Here is a 21131-nt window from a genome sequence, read left to right as displayed (position 1 = left end):
GTGTGCGAGAGACAACCAATCGATGTTTCTTTCACACATCGATGTTTCTCCCCCTTTCTCCCTCTCTTCCCCACTCTCCAGAAAATTAAATAAAATTGTTAAAATGGTGTCTTCATGCTATGTTTATTTTACTACAATAACAAAATACAGGTGTGTCCCTGCATGTGGCTACAAGGAGTTCTCATGGACACACACAAACCCCTCTGCCTGGTACACACCAGCTCCATGCACCACCTTCTGTTTGGCCCACCCTTTCTGCCACCTATTTAGCCCCCAATCAGTAGCTATTTTCTTTCTTCCCTATAAGGGTACAGGGCATGTGGTGTTGGCTGTAGACATGGTAACCAAATTCTGTGGGTTTTCTCCCTGTGTGCCTCATGATGTTTGACTGCCAACTAGCAATAAACTGCTTCTGCTATATAATCTGTCCTGTTCCTTTCTGCCTCTATGTTTCAAGGTACAGTTATAATCTACCAGTGCGTGTTGAAGAGGATGGATGATAGAAGCACAGGCCTAATCAAGTTGGGAGAGATGTTAATAACAACCGGAAAACTAACTGCAATAGCCTGTAAAATAGACCAGGGTTAGTTTATGGCAAAATTTTATGTTAATGAGTTTTATTTTGAGTTGGCTTTTAAAAATATCCTCATATAGTCCTGTTTATATTGATAGGCTTTGGGTCAAAGCCATGGCCAGTCTGATGTGTCATGGAGTAGCTGGCTTGTGAAGCTCAAAATTTATTACTATCCAGAGTATTCCCTTAAATTTTATTGGGGTCAGTTCAGAGGAACAATGTTCACATAGACTTTTCTAGCTAGCATGGTGTCAAAATGGTGACCAAGTGTGAGAGTACAGATGGGCCCTAATATACAAATGTGTCTCCTTCAGAAGCTGGAAAGATAGTTGTCTGGGTCTCGAAACACATTTTTCATACTTTTCTATAGAATCAATATTATAAATGCTCATTAACTTCTAAGCTAACCCATAGAACATATTTAATCTGCAGTACACTGAAGTATTTCCATTAATGTAGTATGTAATTTCCACATAGGATTATTATATATGATAATGATTACTATAGTAATATTTAATATTACATATTACAATTTTTTGAATAAAAACAATTCTGGGTTCTATCTGGGGGACTTCTTGTTTAAATTGAGCACTGCACTAGGCCACAAAGGAATTGCACACCTGAGCTTCACCCACAAATCGCTATCCCAGGGTTCGCTTATGGGGACTGACAATTGTCATATTCATCAGAGCGATTTTTCTCACCTAAATCCTTTGCTTCTGCCTCCTCACCGCCTCTTCTACCCAGAAATGGGAAGGGGGCTCTGAACAGTCTCACAGAGTCCCCTCTTGTCCCTAAGACCCAAGGGTCAAAGACAAAATCTCCTTGAAAACATTAGCTATTCCCACTGCTCCCTGACTGAAGCCAGCCACCTCTAAGGGGGCCACAGGGCAGGGTGGGCCACCTCCTGGTGCACAGCCTGACCTTAAAATGGGGACTCTTTGGGGACCCCTTCACAGGCTCACCAGGACTGGAGTAGGAGGGCAGCAGCTGGGGACACCTTGCACCTTGTTCTCTTGCTGGCGTATCCATCACCCGTGGTCCCACCATCATCACAGCTCCCCAATCAGCTACTCAGCCACCAGTCACCCCAAATCATAAGCAGGGGTGGCCTGTGTGCTTCAGGTGCCTGTAGGGTGACAAAGTTCCCAGGAAAGGTCTGGTGGCAAGGAAGATCCCTCACAGACCTCAGCAGAGGTCACCGCCCCTTGCCCATGGTGGGGTGGTGGGTAAGGAAGAGGACCCCACGAACTTCAAAGGAGAAGCCAGATAACTCTCGCCCCATCACTCACACTTGTTCGAAACCAAGCAGGGACTGCGAGACCTCGCCTGCTTTACCTGTTTTCTGCTGGCATCGACCTTAGTTGTAGAATACCCACAGTCCACGAGAGTGAGTCCCAAAGAAAAATGCTGCCAACCCCTTGTCAACAGCGTGGATGCAGCTGCCCTGGCACACTGTTCCAACCCGAGCCACGGTTGGCGCTAGGGCGCCACTTTTCTATTATTAAAAGGAAGTTGAGGATCTTTTCATATGCTTAATTAAGAAACAAGTTTCCTTTTCTATCAAGTATGTATTTTTAACACACAGTAAATATATACATATACACACAACTATATACGTTTCATACACACACACACACACACACACACACATGCGCACACAGTCTGTCCAGAAGGTATCCAGTCATGTAATATGATAAATAGAGATGTTTATCAACGAAGATACAAAATACAAGAAACATTGTACATAGGACATGACTCCTCAGTTCCCTTCAAAGTAGGCACCATGGGACCTCACACAGTTCTCCCAATTGCCATCAGCTGCCCCATTGTATTTTCCTGAATCTCATCAATGGTCTGAAATCTCTTCCCTTTCAAAGGTGATTTTAGTTTTGGGAAAAGCTAGAAGTCACAGGGCACCAAATCTGGGCTGTAGTGGGGCTGAGTCTTCTGGGTAATTTCATGTTTTGCCAAAAAATCTCTGCACCAGTCATGATGCATGAGCAGGTGCATTGTGGTGGTGAGGCTGCCAATCACCAGTTGTTCATAGCTGTGGCCTTCAGAATCATCCAAATAGTTTCTCTAAGGAATGTTCAAGCTTAATGCAAAATGTGATGCAGATTCGTTGCTCTACTCACTCAGTCATTTTGAATGTGATGGCCACAGGGTACACATGCTCACTCAACAGCATCTACTGCCCCCACTGACTAGTACAGTGAAACCATTATTCACACATGCACATTCCAGTCCACTCACCTTGGCTGTCAGGTTACATCAGTGTGGGGCAAACCATTCTTGTTATATTAACAATGACTGGACTTTTTCTGGACAGACTATATATGTATACATTTTGTGTTAAGCTAATAACAAATTGTGAAGCTGAAAGTTTTCTAAACTATCAATAATTAAAACCAAATCATCATCAACCATACTAAAAGAAAAATTGAATAAGTTATCTTTCTATCCTCTTGCTAGAAAAATGGTATTATAAAACTGTTGTTATATGAAAAGACTATCAGAGTCTGCAGCCGAAAACTGTAGAGAAAAGAAGTATTGTAGGGGTTTTTCAGACAGTTAATAAATCCTTACATCAGTCTTCTGAATTACTTGAAATTTAAGGTATTTCTCAGCTTTTATTTTCATTGACATACTTTTAAATTAAATTTATTGTGGTGACATTGGTTAATAAGATCATATAGGTTTCAAGTGTAAATTTTTATGGCACATGATCTGTATATTGCATTGTGTGTCCAGCACCCAAAGTCAAATCATCTTCCATCACCACATATTTGACCCCAATTACCCTTTATTACTCCCCCACCTCCTTCTCTGCCATGCTATGGTCTGTCTGTGTTTATGAGTTTCAGTTTTATATCCCACATATGAGTGAAATTATATGGTTCTCTTAACATAGTCTTCTCAAGGTCCATCCATGTTATCACAAATAGCAGTATTTCATCTTTTCTTATGGCTGAGTAGTATTCCATAGTATATGTATCACATCTTCTTTATCTAATCCTCTATCTAAGGACATTTTGGTTGTCTCCATGTCTTGGCCACTGTGAATAACGCTGCAATGAACATAGGTGTGCATATACCTTTGCAGATAAATGTTTTTGAGTTTTTCAGGTAGATACTCAGAAGAGGGATTGCTGGGTCATATGATAGCTCTATTCTTAAATTTTCAGGGACCTAGCCTGCAACCCAAGCATGTGCCCTGACCTGGATCAAACTGGCCACCTTTCACTTTGTGGGATGATGCTCAACCAACTGAGCCACGTTGGTCAGGGTAGTATCCTTGTGTTGTTCCTGATTTTAGAGGGAAAGCTTTCAGTTTTTCACCATTGAGTATGATATTGGCTGAGGGTTTGTCATATATGGCCTTTATTATACTGAGGTACTTTCTTTTTACACCCATTTTATTGAGTGTTTTAATCATGAATGGATGTTGTATCCTATCACATGCTTTTTCTACATCTATTCATAAGATCATGTGATCTTTATTCTTTGTTTTATTAATATGGAGTATTACATTAATTGATTGGTATATGTTGAACCATCCTTGTGGCTTTGGAATAAATCCCACTTGAGCTCTTTCATTTTTTTTATAGTGTTCAGGTCTGTTTCTTCTTCTCTCTTTATCATTTTTAGATTTCTATCTTCTATATCTCTGACCCTTTCCTCCATTTTGTTTGTTCTATTTTCTATGTTCTTTAGTTCATTCTTGATCCTTCTTGATATCTCTTATTAGATTCTTCATTTCCAAAATTTCTGTTTGGTTCTTTTACAAAGTTTCAATCTCTTTGGCAACATACTCATTTTCTTTGTTAAGTTTTTTTCTGAGCTTGCTAAATTGCCTGTATGTATTTTCTTGCATTTCACTGAATATTTTCAGAACTACAATCTTGAATTCTCTGACATTTCATGTTTCTGTGTCTTTAAGATTGTTTTCTGGAGATTTTTCACTTTCTTTCCAAGTTGCCTTGCTACCTTGGTTATTCATGGTATTTGATGGATTTTTTTTTTCTGTCTAGGCATCAATGTGTGGGTAGTACTTCTAAAGGTCTTTCTATTATTTTTCCAGTAGGTGGCGCTGGATCACAAGTTTGTGGGTTTGTTTTTTCTGTGTGAGATCCCAGTGTTCATCCACCATCTCTGGCTGCCTTCAATGTAGCTGTGATGCGGGGCTTGGGAGGGACTGGGGCAACTGGCTTGTTTGTTGTTTTGCCCCCCTGGTAATGGCAACTTGGGTCCTCTACAGTGTCCCCCCTCCTCCCTGACCCCAGAACCAGTCACAGAGAGCACCCTTCTCTCAGGGAGAAATGCAATTCTATAGTGCTAATTCTGGGGTTCACAGATACTATGCTCCACAACCTGACACCAAGGGCAAAGGGAGGTGTTCTCTAAGAGATTAAGGGAAGGCAGCCAGCCTCCATGGCTTTGCTTCTCCATCTGAAATGTTGACCACTTGACAACCTATGGACAACTGATAACCATGGCTGCACTCCTGTGCTGTGTGTCCTTGCCCAGGTTTCTCAACTCAGCCATAGCTCCTGCAGGAGTGACCACTGAGTCTCTTTGTCCCTCCTTGTTTAACGGACTGTCAACCACAACCGGCTTCCTCCCTTCTCCAACAGAGCCCTGCCTGCGGTGAGCTCCCCCAGCTGGGCTGCCAGACTGTGTCTCTAGCTTGTATCAGCCCCGCTCCTTTTTCACCTCCCACTTTTGCTCCACTTGCCCACTTTCAGATGTTTCCATGTATGGACCTCTAAGAAGTATTTGTGCGTTGAGCAGGGAATCCTTTGCTGTGTTACAGCTGTTCGAATTGCTAAAACTCAAGGGGAGAGACCAAAGGGCTCTCCCATGCTGCCATTGCTCTTTCTCAGCTTTTAAAATGTTATGTATTATATTTCCTTTCTGATTTTAAATAACATTCCTTTCTGTATTCATGTTTTGTTCATTCTTAAGCCCCCCTCCCAAATCATATAATCTTCAAAAAAAATCCACATCCATCTCACACGCACATGTGCACCCCCACACACACTCCCATCTCACATACACAAGAATCAAGAACTCAGACTCACTGAGTTAAAAAAAAAAAAAAAAAAAAAAAAAAAGGTACAAGACCCCTTCCCTAGGGTAGCTTTTTTTATCAGTAAAAAGGTGCTGGTGAACATAAGTCCAACAACAGACTTCTCCAGAACATTCAAACTCACAAAATGATTACAGGTTTATTAAAAGCTAGATCCAATAAGCTCATTTTGCTAATCAAGCTAATTTTCCTGTTGGTTCCACCAATGCCTTCCATTCCTTTAGTGTCACCCCCCACAGAAGTCACAGAGGACAGTTTTGGGTCATTATTTCACCATTACCTTAGACAGAAGGACTGGTTTTTAGTCTCTTGGGGATTTTAAGACTGTCATCATCTGTTATGAAAAAATAAAATAAAGCTTTCATTTTGAACCTTAACATTTCATGAAGCTAAACTTCATTTATTTTGTTCTATTAACATTTGTAGAAAGGTTTTTCTAAAACCTGTTTCTCAGAGGTAAGTGACTGCAACCTGCAGAGAGGTACCCTGTCCATTTGAATGCCCAATGATATATCTTCATTGGTAGGGAGATTCTAGTCCCATGATGTTTTTTCCTGTCAGAAGAAAAAACATAAAAGGTATAAGGGACTTCCAGCCAAGATGGAGGCCTAGATAGACACACTGCATCTCTCTCTACAACTAAGAAGGAATACAACTATCTCAAAACTAGAGACAACCAGAAGTTCCAGAAAATCGAGCTGCATGAAAGTCCAACAAACAGATATAAAGAAGAAATACTCACCCTAGAGGGATGGAGACGGGGCGGAGAGGAAGCAGTGTGCTGGTGGCTGTGGCAGCAGTGGCGGCAGCGGTAGTGACAGGCTGGCAGAAAGCACAGTCACACATTTTAAAAAGTAGGGAAAGACACATGGGGAGCACTCCCAGCACCAGACCAGACCGCACAGCTCACAGCCCCAATGCCAGGGAAAATAAAGCCTCATTGCTTCTGACTGTGAAAACTGGTGGAGGTTGGGGCGGAGGAAGAAACTGCCAGTCTGTCATCAGAGTCTGCTTGTTTAAAGGGCCCCCACGGTCCTAGAACATCCAAAGACCCACCCACTCTGGGAGCAATGGCCAGGGCAACAGCTTGAGAGGTGCCAGTCCCATATGGGAAACAGGAGAAGTGCCTGGAAAAGGGGCGAGTGCTGAGCAAGCAGCATTGTTCCCCCTCAGACCCCCTCCCCCACAAAAAGCACCACAACGTGGTGAAACGGGTTGCTCTGTATTGACAAATACCTAAGGCTCCACCCCTTAAACGTAACAGGTGCGACAGCTCTACCTAAAACACAGAGGCAAACAAGCACAGGAGCCTGGCAAGATGAGGAGACAGAGAAGTATGGCCCAAAAGTGGGAGTGGATCAAGTTTCCAGTGGGAGTACTAAGCAACGAGGAGAAAGCCAACCTAACAGACACAGAGTTCAAACACTGGTGATAAAGATGCTCATAGGCTTGACAAATATGCTTGAGTACAGCAAACACATAAGGGAAGAAGTGAAGGCTATGCTAAATTAAATGAAGGAAAATCCACACAAAACCAATGGTGAAGGGAAGGACACCGGGGTTCAAATCAGTGATTTGGAACATAAGGAAGAAAATAAAACAGTCAACCAGTGTAGAATAAAGAAACAAGAATTGACAAAAATGAGGGGAGGCTTAGGAACTTCTGGGAAAACTTTAAACGTGCTAACATCCGAATCATAAGGGTGCCAGAAGAGGAAGAGCAAGAAAGTGAAAGCTTATATGAAAAAATAATAAAGAAAAATTTCCCAAATTTGGCGAAGGAAATAGACATACAAGTCTAGGTAGCACAGAGAGTCCCAAACAAACTAGACCCAAAGAGGACCACACCAAGCCACATCATAATTAAAATGCCAAAAGTTCAAGATAAAGAGAAAATCTGAAAAGCAGAGAGTTACCTACAAAGGGGTGCCTATAAGACTATCAGCTGATTTCTCAAAAGACACTTTGCAGACAAGAAGGGACTGGCAAGAAATATTCAAGGTGATGAAAAGCAAGGATTTACAACCAAGATTACTCAATCCAGCAAAACTATCATTTAGAATGGAAGGGCAGATAAAGTGCTTCCCAGACAAGGTAAGGGTAAAGGAGTTCATCATCACCAAGCCATTATTATATGAAATGTTAAAGGGACTTATTTAAGAAAAAGAAGATCAAAACTATGATCATTAAAATGACAACAAACTCACAACTATCAACAACTGAATCTAAAAAATAAAAACTAAGCAAACAGCAAGAATAGAAAAAGAATCATAGGTGTGAGGATCATTTGGAGGGTTATCAGCTGGGAGCGGGGAGGGAGAGAAACGGGGAAATGGTGCAGGGACTAAGAAGCATAATCAGTTGGTACAAAATAGACAGGGGGAAGTTAAGAATAATATAGGAAAGGGTGAAGCCAAAAACTTATATGCATGACCCATGGACATTAACTAAGGGAGTGGGGTTGCTGGAGGGAAGGGGGTACTAGGAAGAGGGGAGCAAAGGGAAAAGAAATTGGGACAACTGTAACAACATAATCAATAGAACATACTTTAAAAAAATAAAATAAAATAAAAGGCATAAGGGTATGCCAGATGGTGAAAAGTAGGTTCACAGCACCAAAATAGTGTTTTTATTTAAAACTAGGCTAGTATTGAATGCCAGAAGGTGTGAAACTCAGCTCTGAGTAACAATCTCCACATTTAGCATTGATCGTGGCCTGTCTGGAGTTCCTACCAGGCGAAGCAGGGTGGTTCTACCAGCCTGCCTAGGTAGATTGTTGCAGGGCTGCCCATCCAGGATCCTGGAGGTTCAAGGAAGAACCGGTGGGCCCCACCACCAGCACACTGGAAGTCCTCAGCCAGGTGCTCTCTGACTCACCTACTCTTCTTACTATTGGCTTTTGATATCCAAGAATCCATAAGGCTGGAATCTTGACCTCCAAGGAGTTCTAGGTTTCTTCAGCATCAATGAAAACAACAGCTATCTCCAAAAGTTTTCTCAAAAACATTAGCAACCAAGTGTCCCTCAAATTCTCCAACTTAAGGGAAACTAACTTCCAAGAGAGTTGGGCTCCTTACCAAGAATGTCCTTATTTATTTCCATCACCATACTCTGAGTCAGCTGGCTTTTGCTGTAAAACAATCCACCACAAAGCATAGTGCCTATAAGACACTGACTCTTGATTTAGCTCTTGGTTCTGCATACTGGCAATCTGGGCTGAACTCTGCTGATGCACTTGGCTCATGCACGCGTCTGCGATATCTGCTGCCAGGTTGGCTGGGGACAGCTGGTCTGGGATGGCCTGGGCTGGTCAGATTGTCTTTCTTCCGCATGGTTTCAGTTTCCCCAGCAGGCTAGCCTGGGTTTGTTCAGAGGGAGGTGGCTGGGTTGCAGGAGAGTAAGCAGAAACAGCAAAATCACCCACAGCTTCTGGAGATAGGCCTAAACCAGGCACAATGTTTGGTAGTTGATTGGTTAGAGCAAATCCCAAGACAAGCCCAGATTCAAGGGCTATACCTCTTGTTGGGAGGAGCTACTATGCCTTGAAAAGGGGTGCCTGGCTGGCATAGAGATACGGTACAAGTACAGTTGACCCTTGAACAATATAGGGGTTAGGGCCACGAACTGCCTGCACAGTCATAAGCCAAAATTTGCATATGCAAATTCACCCTTGAAGAATGTGGGTTTAAACTTTTCGGGTCAGTTGAACTGCAGAAGTGAACTGGAAAAAATCCACATGTAAGTGGACCAACGCAGTTCAAGGCCACATTGTTCAAGGATTAGTTGTATATGAAACATCCCCATCGTGCAAAGTTAAGAAAAAATCCATTGTCTTCAATCAAAAGAAAACTCTTCAGTACTATGACATTTCTGCTAGAAGTAACTACAACTTTGAAAAGCCCTTTATTTGGCTTGTTCGAAAACTAATTGGAAACCGTAATTTGGAGTTTGTGGCCATGCTTGCTCTTGCCCCACCAGAGGTCATCATGGATCTGGCTTTGGTAGTGCATTTGGGAGGCTGGGAGAGCAGGGCCCCACAGCATGCTCTGAAACACAACCTCCACATGTATTGGATGCTTTAATCCTTTGTGGCTGAATCTCAATTTTACGGTATTCAAGCCAACTGCAGGCTGGTTGCTCTCATAATGCATGTGCCTCCTGCAAATTAGGCTTCATCTTGATTTTTCAAGTGCCTGATAGGAAGATACACTTGGATTCAAAATCCATTTCCATTACAGTAAGAAGTTTCAATGTGCCATCTGTCCAGCCAAGGAAGAGCTACCAGATTCTTTAAATGTACTTTCAACTGTTGCACAAACTTTTAAGAGATTTTATTTATTTATTTTTAGAGAGAGAAGAAGAGAGGGAGACAGAGAGGGAGGGAAACATCAATCTGTGGTTGCTTCTTGTGTGCCCCCAACTGGGGACCTGACCCACACACGGGCATGTGACCTGACTGAGCGTCAGACTGGCGACCCTTTGGTTCACAGGCCGGTGCTCAATCCACTGAGCCACACCAGCCAGGGCCCAGCTGTTGAACAATTTTAATTGGATGATAAAAAATGTCAGTTGTTTACCTGTGCTACCAAAGTTTCTCCTTTGTGGTGACTATCAAGTATTCAAAGGGTTCATTGTTATAAAGTCTAGATCGGGAATTGTATGTGTGGCACATGCAAGCATAAGACCTCATATAAAAGGCTATGTTGATGAAAGCAAACTCTCGTAGATTGGTTAAAGGCCACCAATCCCTCCCATGCTAGTAGTGTTCACTTTGCTGTGTGTCATTTCCCTTCATTCCTCCCATCCCCGGGTGAGGCTATTTCTCCAGCCCTCTACCCCAACCCCAGAATCTGGGCTGGTCCTGTGACATGCTCTGACCCATGGAAGAGAGTGGAAGTGACTTGAGACTCACACGGTTTGGTCAGGAAGCTTGAGTTTTTTGCCTTGATCCTCTTGGAAGTTTCTGGTTGCCGTATAAGGAATTCCTTCTAGCCTACTAGAACATGAGAAGTCATGGAGGAGAGGAGGCCTGAGCAGTCCACAGCCAGACATGTCAACAAGGCCACCTTGGATATTCCAGCCCAGCTGACCCTCTCTCTTCAGTGAATCCAGTCAAAAGCTGCAGAGGAAGTGCCCAGTCAACCACCATAGTCATGACAAATCATGAACTATTGTTGCTTTGGGCCACTACACTTTGAGGTGACTTGTTACACAGCAAAGGCTAACTAAAACACAAGCTCACTTTCTTTTTACTGCAAAGAAAATTTTATTTTATATATCACTGGCCATGGGTTTTTGTCCTTAATTATTACATAAATGCATGATAATTTTATGTCTGCAATTCACTTCTGCATTTACAGAATTGTTATGATTTGCATAAGTAGTGTACATCAGTGAAGGTTTAACATTGAGATGCAAGGTGGCATCCATAATATCTGACGTTTTGCAGATAACAATGTAGAAGAGATGTAACTTTAATCACCTTTTCATTTGAGTCAGCTCATGCAAAAAAATAAATCAATAATTTAGACATTCTAAGTCTCTAAAGGACATTTTCCAATGCGCTCATAGAAATGGTTGCACAGTAAGATTTGCAGAAACAACTTCCATATCAACATCCTGCTATAATTTCTTTACCATTTTGTTTTCTAGCTGCTTTCTTTTGCACGCACAAGGGGCCCAGATTAGATAAATGTTTTGTTTGACTTGTTTGATGTCCTGGACTTTCTGTAGTTCTTCATTTTCTCCAACCTGTTCATTATAAATTTAGTTTAGCATTTCCGTTTGACCTCCACTCTCTCAGTCATTGCATCCATCGGTTTGTTCTCAGCCCTCGCTGGCTTTTGACAAGTGCATTTCAACGTTTTTCACATTCAAATGAATTACCCACTGTAAGCCCTTTACCAGCTGTTTTACTGAATGCTTTAGTCCACCTGACCCTGTGGGAAATGTGCTTCTTTTGAAAGTTTTTATGACACCTGGTTTTACAGAATCTGAGCACCCTGCAATTACAGCAGATTAACATCTTACCATGGCTGGGGTATATGGGCCCTGCACAGAAATAGCACCTCTTGATAAACATGCTGAACCGCCTGGGGACCCACCACCCAGATGCCAAACTTGAAAGGAACACAAGCTCAATTTATCATTAAAAGACAAAGATATCAAATAGGAGGAGAAAGTGGGTGGAGGTAGAGATGAAATAAAATTGTCCTGACCTTAATAATTGTTGAAGCTGGGGATTCATTCTCTACTCATCTATTTCTGTATATATATGGCATTTTTCATAGTAAAAAGTAAAAACATTAAAAGGTGGGCTAGTAAGAATTCGTTAGAAAAATGTATATGCATACACTCGTGCACAGCTTAAAGATAGGAATATGTTCTGAGAAATGCGTCATTAGGCGACTTCCTCCAGCGAACGTTATACACTCACACATAGATTTATAGTTTACTGCTACTGTAATTGTGTGGTACGCTTTTATACGACTGGCAGCACAGTGGGTTTGTTTACAGCAGCATCACCACAAACACGTGAGTAATGTGTTGTGCTACCATAGGACCGCTAGATGTCAGTATGTGATAGGAATTTTTCAGCTTCGTTGTGATCTTGAGACCTGTGGTCCTTGGTTGACCGAAAGGGCCTCAGAGGGTGCATAACTGTACTTGAAATTTTATACGTTTTCTAATAGTTTATATTTAATTTTCTTTACATGATTGTATAATACACAGAGTGAAGTACATCTTTTCCCCACCAGCCCATTTTGACTCTCCAAATACTCCACAGTGCATTTCTAAAGGTTATATAGGTATTATATAAATATTCTGGGTGTGTCGTGGGATGAATAAGGATGAAGAGCCGGGCCTCACCAAACATCCAAAAACCTCTCCAAAGGCAGCTTCGGCCTACATTAGGCCGGGCTCCAAAAGGGCGGGAACCCCTGCCCCCAGCCCGGGCTGCAGGGGGATGAGGAAGTCCCGCCTCCTCGGCGGCCTGCTGGGCCCTCCTTTCTTTCCGCCTTCCAGCTACAGGCTCTGGTGGTGACTGTGTCCAGACTCGCCTGCCAGGATGATGCGGGGCTCCGGCATCCCCTTGTGGGTCAGAGGGTTGGGAGAAGCCGAACAGGGGGCGGGGGTGAGCGGCAGCCTGAATTAGGAGCCGCTCCAAACCATCCAGGGAGAGGCCAGAAACTTCTTTTTGACCAAAGGGCCTTCCTTAGCTCCTTGCCTCTATCCTTGCGAGGGGAGAAGTAGCAGGCGCACCACGCTGGGACTCACAGCCGTTTTGAGCTCTCGGGTTTCGGGAAGTGGGGAACATCGGCCCCTGAGTCACACTCTCAAGCATTGGACCCCAACCTTTTCGGCACCAGGGACGGGTTTTTCCACAGACGCGGGCGGGGGGAGGGGGAAGACAGGAGGCGGAGCTCGGGTGAGCTTCGCTCGCGGCCAGGTTCCTCACACGCCAGGGACCGGTCCGCGGCCCGGGGATTGGGGACCCCTGGTCTCTAGGACCCCCAACACCCTCAGGCTCCCTCCACTCTCGCAACCAAGCCTGGGCACCGCGAGGGCCAGGTGGTGCTGGCGGCCAGCGAGGTCCCCAGAGGGGCCCCAGTCGGGCGGGAGCTGGGGGGAAAGGGTGGGGCGCGGATTGGGCTCTGTGGTGATGGTCCCCCTTCCATCGTCTAGAACCCGAGTTTCAATCTTGTTGGCCCTACCCCCACCTCTTCCTCCAGATGGTTGGAATAACTGATGCGAGTGTCTCAGGCCTGAAAGCCTCCCTCAGGAAGCCCTTTTCCCTTCCAAGGATGCCAAAAAACGGCGGAGGGAGCGGGGAAGGAGGGAGTAAGGCGGTAGAGTGGGGGGTTGGAGAGGGAGGGAGGGGGAGAGGAGAGAGAGGAAAGGGAGGAAAAAGAATGAATTGCATTGGCCCGTCACAGCCGCAGCGGAAGCTACTGACACCCTTGGGTTCAGCCCCCTTCCCTGGCCCAGCGCTACGGTTCCCCATGCCAACCGCGCAGTCGCAAATGAGCACACAGAACACGCGGACTAGAACATAAACAAGATTATTTTATTTCTTATTTTTTGCACAACTCAATAAGTAAACAACTGCAACGGGGAGGGGGGGAGCGCAAGCAAGAAAAATCCTAATATCCTCTCGCTGGCCCTTTATGTAAGAAGGAGAATTAAGGCTGGTTAGCGGTAAAGAATGTCTCCGATGCCCTGCCGCAAATCACAGCCCTTGAAAGCCTTGAATCATAAGGAAAAGCGCAGGGAGTGGGGCTGACTTCTGCCAGCAGCTCACTTATGTTCCTGTTCCTGGGGCACGACTGGCACATGTCACAGAACTAGGTCCAGCTGGAAGCCACTAGCCTTACGCCCTTACTAACCCCCACCCCCACCTCCCTACCCCACTTCCCTGTAGGGATGGGCTCCAGGCAGATTCCTCTGTGCCACCCGCCAAGGCCAGAGTTGCTGGGGTAGGGAGAAGACACCTGTCCCAAGGTACCGGGCCACCCAGTCCCCTTGATCAGGTAATTTAGGATTAGAATGGAGAAAGGAGAAACAGTGTCCATGAAGAACCAGAGACCATTCTCTGTAACTGGGGGAGCTGTGGGAGGCTGTCGGCCTGAGGAAGCAGAGGGAGGGAGAGAGGGAGAGAGCCAAAGAGGGAGAGGGAGAAGGGAGAGATAAAGGGGGAGGGGGAGGAGAGAGAATGAGAATAAAGAGATAGTGGAGAGAGGAGCGGGCCACAGGAAATATGCCTCTGCTTGTGCTCCGTGCCGCCTTCCAAGCCTCTCTGAGGCCCACTGCAGCATCCTCCCATCTTCCGTAAAATAATCTGGTCTTCTGGTTCACCAGACATCTATGACCTATAACCTCCCTCTGAGGTTCAGTGAGCCTGAATCTTCTGTTACTTGTACTCAGTGGAGTTCTAAATAATATGCCCTTGAATTAAAGCTTTCTCATTGTACTTTCAAAAAGTAGATTTTATTTTATAGAGCAGTTTTAGTTATATGCATGACTCATGGACATGAACAATGGTGTGGGGGTGCCTGAGGGAGTAGGGGGTGCTGGGTGGAGGGGGGCAAAGGGGGAAAATTGGGACAACTGTAATAGCATAACCAATTTAAAAAAAACAAAAACTAGCGATTCGTGCTCAAAAGAGTGGCTGCTTCACCCAAGAATGGGTATGACCCTGAGCCCTGGCATCCAGGGAACCATCCTTAAGGCTGCCTTCCCCAGCTCCAGCCCCTCCACCCCACCCCCCAACATGGTCCCATCTAAAGTAAAAAGATCCCTGGCTGGTGTGGCTCAGTGGATTGAGCACCGGCCTGAGAACCAAGAGATCACTGGTTTGATTCCCAGTCACATGCCTGGGTTGTGGGACAGGTCCCCAGTTGGGGGGGGGTATCAGAGACAACTGGTCGATGTATCTTTTGCACATCAATTTTTCCCTCCCTTCCCCTTCCTCTAAAAATAAATAAAATCTTTAAAATTTAAAAAATAAGAAATAAAGCAAGAAGAGCTCAGCAATGCAGGGAGGAAAAAACATGGGAGTGTTTTCAGAGCATGTGCAAAAACTCATCTCCCCCTTATTCCTCTGGAGGTCATGATCATTATGCTACTACTGGCAGGTGTTTCCTTGACTTACTCCCCACACTGTCCCTGCAGCATTCTTTCATCAGCCATAATAACAACAATCAACAACAACAGCAGTTGACATTTATCACTAATCATATACCAGGCACCTTGCTAAGCACTTTATATATATTTATTTAATCCTCACAGCCTTATGAGGTAAGTAATAGTCATATCCTCCACTTTATTTTTTATTTTTATTTTATTATTTTTAATCCTCACCTGAGGACATGGTTTTTAGAGAGAAAAGAAGGGAGAGAGAGAGTGAGAAACATCGATTGGTTGCCTCCAAGGATCGAACCCACAACCTTTTGGTGTACATGACAATGCTCCAACCAACTGAGCAACATGGCCAGGGCTGTATCCCCCATTTTATAATTGAGGAAGCTGAGGGACAGAAAAATAAGGTTACATGCTGAAGGTCACACAGCTTGGAAGTGGCCTAACCAAGATTTGAAGCCATACAGTCTAGTTTCTGGAGTTCAGCAGTAATGACTACACTGTGATGAAGAAGATATTAGTTTTATATTGCTGTGTAACAAATTCCTCCACAATTAATGGCTTAAACCCACAGACAGTTATCTCAGTTTCTAAGGGTCAGGAATCCGGTTGCCCTTCCGGGGGTCTTGCAGGGAAGGCTGCAACCAGGCTGTTGGCCGGGGGCAGCAGTCTTCCAAGTCTTGACTGGGCTTAGAAAAGCTCATTCATGTGGCTGTTTGCTGGAGGCCTCAGTTTTTTGCCACGTGGACCTCTTCATAGGGCTATGCAAGACAAGGCTCCCCCTAGTGTGAGTGATGAGGGGGAGAGAGAGAGAGAGAGACTGAGAGAGAAGCCACTTTGCCTTTTATGACCTGGTCTCAGATTACTCACATCTCATCATTTCTGCCTTACTCTATTCATTAAGTGCAGTCTACACTCAACAGGAAGGGATTATACAAAGGCGTGAATACCAGGAAGCAGAGATCACTGGAAGCCATCTTGAAGGCTGGCTACTACAAGTATGAAGAAAAGCTAAATAGAAAAGCATCTTGCCCCCAGAAAAATCTAAAACCTGCTCTAGAAGTGACAGCAAAAAGCTACCCAGCCCCATGCAAACGTTGGGCATCACTCAGCAAGCCCTTGCCTTTTTTTCTGATGCATTTCACCAGGCACTAGGGAAAGAGGTAGACTGATCTAGAACATGACCTTTGTGAGGGACAGGCTCTCCATCTTAGATGCCACATGGTTGTCAGACTTTCATGAATATTTTTAACTGCCTGACACTAAAGAAGTAAAAGATGCACTCATTGCTCTTAGAAAGTTAACCAAGTTTCAAAAAAAAAATTTTTTGGGGGGGGTGTACTGAAACTTGGGTACAAACCATAAAAAATCATGATTACATTTTATTTGACCCTGGCAACCATCATTATACCTTCTTTATCAATTTGATTACCCTAGGGACCTGATACAAGTGGAATTATTACAATATTTGCCATTTCACTTAGCATAATGTCTTCAGTGTTCATCCCTGTTGTAGCATGTATCAGAATTTCCTTCTTTTTTAAGACTGGCTAATATTCTATTGTGTGTGCACCATATTTTGTTCATCCATTCATCCACCCATAGGCACTTGGGTTGCTTCCACCTTTTGACTGTTGTAAATAAAGCTGCCTAAAAACATGGATATGCAAATTTCTGTTTGAGCCCCTGCTTTCAAGACTTCTGGGTAGATACCCAGAAGTGGAATTGCTGGATCATATAGTGATTTTTATGTTTAATTTTTCCAGGAACCAACCTAATTTTAACCATAATCAATGCTCCCAGTTTTTGGTTCCCTGTGCTCAGCCCTTTGCACGCTTCATTTCAAACTAACATTGCAAGGTACTGTCATTTTCACTTTTCAACAGATTGATTAGCTTGCTCAATATTATGCAACTAGTTGGGAGACAAAGTCAATACAGGTGGATCACTTAGCAAGGCAAATGGCTACAAATCCAATTTAATAAACACATTCAGTTCAAGAAAACTGAGGTCACAGAGTGTAGTTGTTTATGGAAAGGTTCCTAAAAGTAAGCGGTGAACCACATTTTGAGGATGTTCCATGATCAGGTATCCAATAGGAAGCTAGGAGTATACTTGGCTGCAGAAGAGGGCCCAACATTGCCTCAAACCCTGGACGTGTGTGATTCTCTTATCTGAGCTTGCCAGGAGTTCCATACAGCATTCCTATTTGCCAGAGACTTCTTGAGTACCATCGACCCAAGTGACAGAGCAGCTTGTATGAAAGCCTTGATCATAGCAGACCTATCACCTTCTCTGGGTCCCCTCAGAACTAGCCAGTTCCAATTTATTTTTAGAGAGAGGGGAAGGGAAGGAAAAAGAGAGGGAGAAAACACCAATGTGTGGTTGATTCACACGCCCCCAACTGGGGACCTGGCCCGCAACCCAGACATGTGCCCTGACTGGGAATCGAACCGGCAACCCTTTGATTCGCAGGCCAGCGCTCAATCCACCGAGCCACACCAGCCAGGGCTATTTCACTTTAGAAATGACATCCCACTGGCTCCCTAGAAACTTCCTCAAATTGGCGGGAATTTCTAAAAGTGAATAGTGAATCTACTTTCGAAGAAGTGATTAGATAAAGTGAGTGAAGGTGACACAGGATAGTAAGAAGCTAGGAAAATTCCTTGACAAGTGGACTGAGGGAAACTGAAGCAAGATAGTTAAACAAGGCTGAGCAATTAACAGTCTGCTAATAAATCACAAGATCTTATCTTCCCTAACCAATGACACTTAGGAGCAAGTGGTTTACACATCTCCTCCCCAACCAGAGAATAAGTGGCTTAAGTCACCCTAGTCAGGTAGATAGATAACAGATATTCAGTCATTGCCATTAGTGTCAGCCAAATCCCAGAAGATAAATTCAGGGGAATAAATAACAAAACCCAATTAGAGTCAGACAAACCCAAGATGAAAGTGAAGCAGTGAAGGTGACCAGAGAATGATCCCAAACTCCCCTCCATGCTCATTTTGATGCATCAGGACATCAAAGGACACACCTGGAAAGCTGATGAATATTCTGTTGAAACCCTCCCCTCAGGTCTCCCCTTAAACTCCTGCCTTAAAAAAAAAAAAAAAAAAAAGGTAAAAAACCCTGGCTGGTGTGGCTCAGTGGATTGAGTGCTGACCTGCAAACCAAGGAGCTGCAGGTTGGATTCCCAGTCAGGGCACATGCCTGGATTGCAGGCCAGGTCCCCAGTTTGGGACATGGGAGAGGCAGCCACACATTGATGTTTCTCTCCCTTCCTTTCCCACTCCCTTCCCCTCTCTCTAAAAATAAATAAATAAAATCTTAGAAAACAAAACAAAACCTGTTTCCTTCAACACTAATTGTTGGGTCATGTGTCAAGACACTATGTGGCTGAGCACTGGTTTGCTCGGTTACAGTCAGGCCTGCTGTGTTAACCCCTTTCTGCACAACATGTATCCCACAGGGCTGCTCACATGGGTACATGAAGGGTACTCACAAGGTGTTCATCGCAGTGCTGTTGGTGGTGGCAGGGACTCCCAGGCAATCTGGGTGTCTGTCATGGAGACATGGTTCAGTGGGGTGAAGGCACACGTGGAATATCACGCAACAATTAGAAGCATAGTAACAGGAACGGATCAGAAAAACTTAGTCCTTAGTGAAAAAAAAAAAAAAGTAAGAAGCGGAATGAACTATATAACCTAATGCCATTGATGTAAATCTAAAATATATGCATACAGGTGCCATTTATGTAAATATCAAAAACTGGAAACTTAATCTATGTTGTTCAAAGTCTAGATACAGCCCCAGCTGTTGTGGCTCGGTGAATTGAATGCTGGCCTGTGAATCGGAAGCATTGCTGGTTTAATTCCCAGTCGGGGACACATGCCTGGGTGGCGGGCCCGGTCCCAGGTTGGGGTGTGTGAGAGGCCACCGATGGATGTTTCTCTTGCACATCAATGTTTCTCTCTCTCTCTTTTTCCCTCCCTTCCCCTCTCTCTACAAATAAATAAATAAATAAAATCTATCTATCTATAATACATATATATATACATACACACAAAAGAAGTCTGGACAGAAATTATCTTTGGAGGGGTGGTGAGTGAGTGATCCAATGAGGTAAGGGGCGCTTCTGGAGCACTAGTCATGTTCTCTTTCTTAAGCAGGGAGCTGGTTACACAGGTGTGTTCACTTTGTGAAATTTTACCCAGCTGTGCACTTATGATGTGTGCATGTTTCTCTATGTTACATGGCTATACAATTTACATTAAAACAAAAAATACATTCATGAAAAATAACAATACCAATTTTACAAGAACATCTGTGAAGGAAAAGATATACATTAAAATGATTGTCTATGATGGAGAAAAGTGGGAGTGGGGAGCAGAGTTAAAACGAAATATACACACGTGCGCACGCGCACACACAACAGGCCTTATGCGGATCAATGTTATGAATATACCATAAACAGAGGAATATTATTTTTTCTCAAGTTTCAAACATTTATTAATCAGTGTAAACCCCAACAGAATACACAAACATGATTTCATGCATTAGAAGGGGAAATATTTCCTGGTTAAGTGGAAAATTGTGCGCATGGCTTCTGGAAGACCTTCATTCTAAGCAGCTTTATAGTGAAACATTTCATTTAGAAGTCTGGACCTTCTTTCCTCAGTTTGCTGTAATTTACATTCACTGAGTAGAACTTGTATTGGTCATTGGGACCCAGCTTGTTCCAGGGTTCTGGGTTATTCTTTCTGTCCCAACAGACATCTCGATTGAACAATGCCAGGCGCGTGACATACAGCAGTGCCCCAGTACCTCCAGCTCCAATAAATACAAAGAGGGGGATCAAGCTGGGATGCTTCTTGGCCTGACTGAGGACCTGACGCAGCATGGTCGCGGCAAAGCGTCCAGAAGAAGAGAAAAATAAAACTGCGCTGCCCGCAGCAGGTAGTCAGTGCACCGAGAATCAGCGGACGTCCAAAGTCACCCAGGACCTTAGGAATATTATTTTGAAATAATATTTGACCCTCTGCACCTAACGTTAAAAAGAAAAAAAAGGAACTACGCAGAAATCTCTACTTGTGATCTTATCAGTCAGAGGGATCCACTGTAGAAGTTGTTTCTTTGCAGTGTTTATGAGTCTGTGTCCATATACCCTGTTTCCTAAGGGATTAGCGACCCCCCACCCCCACATCCTTCCCAACCCCAGGAGCTTTGGTGATTATCTAGCTGGGCTGAGATCCCAGGAGGCCCTCCAGCCTAGCTACGGAACTGCAGAAATACTCTGGTCAACACTACCCCTGCTGAGTGATTTAGTGAGGAGGAAGCACACTCTAATCAAATCCCCGGAAAGACTTAAAAGAGCTTTGCAAGTTCTCACACTTGAGCTACATCCGAATCCCCTGGAGAGCTCATTAAAGTCGCAAGGTGCTGGGCCCCACCCCCAGAGTTTCTGATTCAATAGGTCTAGGGTGAGGGGAGATTTTGCATTTCTAACCACTTCCCAGGTGCTGCTGCTGCTGCACCTGCAAGCTCACCTTGAGAACCACTGATGCTACAAAGGAGAAGTATAGCTACTGGCCATTTCTTGTTAGCAAGCTCTCCTCCTCCAGGACTACCCCAACTTTCAGAACAAACCTCAGCCCTGGCTGCTATTTCACCAGGTGGTGTGGCCTGAGAAGTGGAGCTAATCCCACAGACAATGGAGATTCATGGGTTTGGAGACCTGGACACTCAACATCTGCAACAGCACCACTCACCACCCTGTACAAGGGATGATGGTCTGAGTTTCTGCTGAGAAGTTGGGCCATACC

The 21131-nt window shown here is 44.1% G+C and overlaps 2 pseudogenes; both read right to left on the bottom strand.

Moving 5' to 3' along the window:
- Positions 1-11231: 11231 nt before the first annotated feature.
- LOC149991571 (putative ribosome biogenesis protein RLP24 pseudogene) lies at positions 11232-11748 on the bottom strand (annotated as a pseudogene).
- An 8048-nt stretch (positions 11749-19796) lies between these two features.
- On the bottom strand, positions 19797-20308 carry LOC149991570 (cytochrome c oxidase subunit FA4 pseudogene; annotated as a pseudogene).
- Positions 20309-21131: the final 823 nt, after the last annotated feature.

Source organism: Furipterus horrens, unplaced genomic scaffold (assembly GCF_987537825.1).
Source record: "Furipterus horrens unplaced genomic scaffold, mFurHor1.1.pri manual_scaffold_17, whole genome shotgun sequence".
Taxonomy (NCBI): domain Eukaryota; kingdom Metazoa; phylum Chordata; class Mammalia; order Chiroptera; family Furipteridae; genus Furipterus; species Furipterus horrens.
Note: the sequence above shows the minus strand (reverse complement) of the source record. Positions and strands in the feature narration are given on the sequence as shown.